Source organism: Micropterus dolomieu, linkage group LG01 (genome assembly GCF_021292245.1).
Source record: "Micropterus dolomieu isolate WLL.071019.BEF.003 ecotype Adirondacks linkage group LG01, ASM2129224v1, whole genome shotgun sequence".
In the NCBI taxonomy this organism is placed as follows: Eukaryota; Metazoa; Chordata; class Actinopteri; order Centrarchiformes; family Centrarchidae; genus Micropterus; species Micropterus dolomieu.
This window is the reverse complement of record NC_060150.1, coordinates 43,137,093-43,142,598: the sequence shown is the minus strand read 5'-3', so window position 1 is coordinate 43,142,598 and position 5,506 is coordinate 43,137,093. Positions and strand designations below refer to the sequence as shown.

At 38.4% G+C, this 5,506-nt stretch overlaps 1 long non-coding RNA gene across 1 annotated transcript in view; it reads left to right on the top strand.

Moving 5' to 3' along the window:
• The first annotated feature begins 777 nt into the window (after positions 1-777).
• Positions 778-5,506, top strand: part of LOC123962406 — a 22,054-nt gene continuing 17,325 nt past the window's right edge. The window contains exons 1-2 of the long non-coding RNA XR_006822938.1: positions 778-816; positions 2,720-2,748. This is a non-coding gene — a long non-coding RNA (uncharacterized LOC123962406). The remainder of the gene's footprint in view (positions 817-2,719; positions 2,749-5,506) is intronic.

The following is a 5,506-nucleotide window of genomic DNA, read 5'->3' as shown; positions in this document are numbered from 1 at the left end:
ATGTGCACAAGCCAGATCATTTTGATGTGGAAGTTGTTGTGAATATTCATTTATTTATCAAAGGGATAAGTCTCCCCACTGCACAAAGAACAGCAAAAAGGTACAATGAGCTAATGTAAACAGGTTTATATACTTTGTTATGATGGATTTGTATCACCAGGTAAAACTGATAAATGAAGACATACTGATGTCTTTTAGTTCCAAACATTTTTATGGACTTCTTTATGGATCTCAGAAATTCATCTAAACATACATATGACAATATTTTGATCAGAAAATGTAAACATCTTGATTAGGGGCGACAGTTGCTCAGTCTGTGGGTGACTTGGCTTGGGAACCAACCGGAGGGTGGCCACTTCAAGTCCAGCGTGGACCAGTCAGTATGCCAGGACTGGCAGCTAGAGATGTGCACAGCAGAGGTAGCCTATGCTTGAGCAAGGCACCAAACTGCTTGGGGAGCCTTATGGTGCTTTCAGACCAAAAGCGAAGCGAGCGTTCGAGGCGATGAGTTTACATACAAAGTAAATGCAAAGACGCGTAGAACAGCAATTTCCTGTCGGGCGACACGAAGGGGCCAGTGACGCGAAAAAATTTGCGTGAGTTGAATATTTTCATATTTTACTTTAGTTTTTGGGATTTCAACGTTGATTTATCTTGATTTATCTTCACTGGAGCTCAGCAGCTAGGTTCCATGCACATCCGGTTCCAGTGTTGTTGTTAGCGTCGTTAGCTCTGTCGGACTACGACTTCATATTTATATAAAAACCGGACAAAACTGACATCGCTGGGAGAAAAGAAAGGAGGTTGAACTACCTGGTGAGTTCAGAAAATATGTGTATGTAACTTTATTCCAGCTGTCATTGTACTTTACTGTGACCAAGTTAGCATAGCATAGCCCTGATTGATCCAAACTCCATTCAGAAAACAAACATTTTAGAAGTTGTCGTCCTGAAGTCTTGCTGACAGACCTGACAAAGCATGAATTCGTGTGTTTAACAAATCTGCATAATGTTGTAGTTATTTTGGCATCAGTTTAATCAGTTTATTGCTATTTAATCACAGCAAAATGTTTACTTTGGGTTCATACAGTTGTAGTAAAGGCGAGTTGTGTTTATTTAAGGAAAGCGTCGCAAGGCGAAAATTCGCCGTTGGTCTGAATGCGGCATTATTACGTGGCAGCCTCCTTGATGTGACATACAGTAGGTCCTGTTTGTGCATGTGTGTATTTCAGACTTGTGTGTGTAAAATAACAACAGACTGAAAAAATTCAATTTCAACTTGAGGGATTAAGTTTGTCTTCTTCTCTCTTCTTAAGAAATAAACAATAATTTTGTCTGCGTCCTTTCACAAATTACATATGGTTTAACAGGTTAATCTATGCGTGAAAGGATGAGACGATTCAATTTCCAACTAAAAGATAAGTCCCCACAATGTAACTGTATAAATGGACAACATGAGTAACACACACACATACCCCTAAGAAAAAACACCTATTATCAATTGAACTTATTTAACTTTTCTCTCTCTCTCTACTGGCTGGTTTGTAGCTTAATTAAATTTAGAATCCAAATGTTTTCCCTAAAAACAACTAAATCCTCTTAGTGTTTAATGAAATTCCCCCCGAGGAGTCAAGGGGTGTTTGATGTAACTCTGGTGTTAACATCACTACAATTGGACCTCTAATTAACAGCATTGCAAAATAAGCTCTAACATACAGTGGATTTACAGTGTATATAAAAAATGTCTGATAATTTATCCTAAATTTTATTAACAATTATTAATAACACCCTCTTTTGTATCTAGCCTGTGCATTTAATGTGCAAATAGCCCTATTCATTTACAACGATTTCTCAACACAAAATTATTGTGTCATAACAAGAAGGAAATGACTAAAACTGAGCAGTAGCAGCACTGCTATCCAGATGAGAGTCATGCATTTGTGCTCCATTTGCCCACCATGCTGCAAGGACTTACTCTGTGGACTACACTACACAGGGGCTTGGCATTTTTCAAACCTAAAGTGAAAGGAAGATGACAGAAACTGATTGCTAAGTGCTTCTGAAACCTGTGTTCGTAGAGGGCCAGCTATGAGATAAAATATAATTTGCTGTTATGATTCCTAAAAATAGTAGCTAGTCAGCACTCCAACCACTTCAAACTGTTGTATGCCTACTGCTTTTGCACATTTGACAGGCAAGTAGAAACACTTTGGTGTGTGCCTGTTGTTAATATCCTCCTTATCATGTTCATCTTTGAAAGTTGGACTGGTTTGAGAGCTTGTCTTTGAGAATGTACATTGTTAGGTTTAGACACTGTAGGACAGGCTGAGTAGGTTACACCTATTATTTCATAAACACAATGTGCGCTGGAAGCGAGTGAACTGCTGAGTGTCAGGAAAATATAGTGCTAACATCAGCACTACAGCCTAATATCCCCAAGAATTACATCCATATTGGATGATTCTGCGCCACAATTTAAGTTCACTGCCATTGTGCCTATATACAGTGTATACACAAACACATATACATACATACATACATACTGTACATTCACTACATTGCTGCACAACCTGTTTATATAAGCTATAGTATTTTGTTATTGCTGTCCACTGGTCTACCACAAAACTATATTTTACATGATTTTATTCTATATTATTAGGGGTCGAAGCCTGAGTGGGACTATTGTAATCGTCTTGTTTTTTATCATTATTATTCTCCAGGAAAGAAAAGTGATACAGCGGCCAAGACGGTAAGTGCTACAGACACGAAACTCATAGGTCAGGTCCAGGTTACCGCAGTGACCTGAGGTGCAAAAATATGCACAATTCTACCTGTAGGGGGCGCTATAAGCAACATATTTGCGTTTGGGCTTTGAACTTCCGCATACGAAGGCGCATATCAAAACCCTTATATCCACGTGTTCAGGGGATCAATCTCTGGACCAAGCTGATAAAAGTTTGTAGAGGAAATTTTGATCCTACAAAAAAATGTCCCAATTATAAGCAAACAAATATTTGGAAGGGATGTCATATCTTAGGTTTGGAATGGCAGATCATCACCAAACTTGGTGCACAAATGTGGCATGGTTTGCCGAGTGGCTGTGCGGTATTTAACACAAAATATTTGTTCCATTATAACAAGAAGTCACACTAACATGAAAATTGTTCAGGATGGTCTCCTGACTTCAAGCACCAAAGTTGAGCCAAATATGCCCATAGGTGGCAATGTTTTTGCAGATTAAAGACGTCAAAAAAATCCCATTAACTTACATTCATTTCATGTCTCCATAAGTCCGATTGATACCAAATTTGGGTTGTGTGTTCCCCATGGGGCCCTGATAACGCCTGAAGAATTTGGTGCAATTCGGCCTAAAGGTGGCATTATAATAAAAGCTGAAATACCGTTGAAAAATCCTACTCATTTAAATGGGTTCATAAACCTTATGTCTGTGTTTGGGGGATACTACCAATTCATATGGTATTGGGCACGCCTTTGTGCGATGACGTTTTCATTTCGCTAAATCGTGAAAAATGAAAAACCTTTATTAATTAACTCCTCCGAAGCGGCAACTCCAATCGGCACCTAACTTTGCACAGAACATCTCTGGTCCAAGCTGATAAAAGTATGTAGAGGAAATTTTGATCTGCCACAAAATGTCCTAATTATAAGCTAACAAATGTTTGCAAAAAACGCTAAAAACAAGAGGTGATGTCATATCTTAGGTTTGGAATGGCTGATCTACACCAAACTTGGGGATCATATCTGGCATGCCCTCCTAAGGGGCTGTGTGAAATTTGGCGTCAATCGGCCTCTAGGCGGCGATATTAATCGTATATCAAATAACACTCCCATAGACATACATTTATTTTAGATCTCCCTTTAATTTCAAACTCTGCTCATCTATTCACCACTCACGCATCTCCGGTGAGGCAAGGGGCGATGCTGGCGTCGGGATGCTTGGACCCCGCTTATAACTGCTTGCAGTTCTAGTTTATATTTTATTTCTATACTTCAGCTGCTGCACTATTTTCTGTGTTAGATTCTAATTTGATTTTACTACTGACTTATTCATAAAATATGAGCATTGTTAGAGGGAGCCTGAGATATAAGAATTTCATTGCCAATGAGTGCTTCATTGTAATTGTGCATATGACAATATATAACTTGAACTCAAAGTTCTTGTCTTGAAGTAAGGTTGTAGCACTGACAGCATGTGTCAATGATGTAATAATTGTTGAAATGTATACATTTTGAAGTTTATAATGTATATGCTAGGGATTGAGAGACTGGTTTGCTCTCTTCTTAAGACAGTCTCCTATGTTCATAGGCATTAGACTGCATAACAAAACTAGACACTGCCAAAACGTCTTGTGCGATGCTACAGAAGCCATTAAAACTGTTTAGCCAAATACAAATGTAGAGTACAACTAGTACACATAAACCGTGTATCCTGAGAGAGTTTTTGCTCATTTTCCTATCAAAATAAGTTGAATGTTGATTGTTCATGGCTGGAATGAATAACTTTAATGGATGGTGGTTTTAAGGTATATAAATAAATGCCAGGACAAACTGCACATGTATTTTTATTAACAGTAACATTTGAATTTATCTGTTATAGCAGAATATTGTGTCCCCTTACATTTAGTCTTTTATGTATGATCTTTTAATATTAATGTTATTACTATTATTGTTATATCTTATAGATATATGTGTTGTGTTTTTATCCTTAACCTTTCCTTCTTCTCTATACTCATTACGTTAGTCCGTCCACATTTACTAGGGTTTAGGTCAGAGCTGTGAGATTGTTTTGGTGTTCTGTTGTTCCTCTCCTCGAATTTTCATTCAAGGCTGGGAGAGGATCTCTGTTCCCCGAAACATAGAAAGCTAGACTGTGTAAATGATTATGCATCCCTTTGCTCAGGGCCAGACGCCCGAAGCTGCCCTAGGCAGCAGGTCTCTGGACGAGCAGTATATGTGTTTTAGTACTTCTCTGTTTATTCTCTTTTATTAATAAATTCTTCAAAGACAACGGTTGGTTGTTACTCAATTATTTGCTTAATCCCTCACCAGCAAGATACAACTTCCACAACATTATCAAACACTTTTTTGTTGCCTAAACTTTACCCTGTTAACTTAACCTTGTAATTACAGGGGTGGTGGCGCATATATAAGATGCTTGCCTTTGGTGTGGGAGACCTGTGTTCAATTCCCACTGTGAAACTCCACCACTGAGTTGCTCCAGAGGCGTGCGACCTCTGACATGTATAGCAATTGTAAGTCGGATAAAAGCGTCAGCTAAATGAGTTAATGTAATTCTGAAAGCTCTTTCTGAGTTTATGCTCATTTTATTTTTTTATTTTTCGACCTGAGTTGCTTGCGAAATTATGTTCCAGGGGTTAACAGTAATGAATGCAATTGGTAAGAGACATCACTGTCCAGATTGTTTTTGTGCAGGCCCAATGTAAAATAAAATAAATGTAAAAATAGGGGGGGGGGGGGGGGGGGGC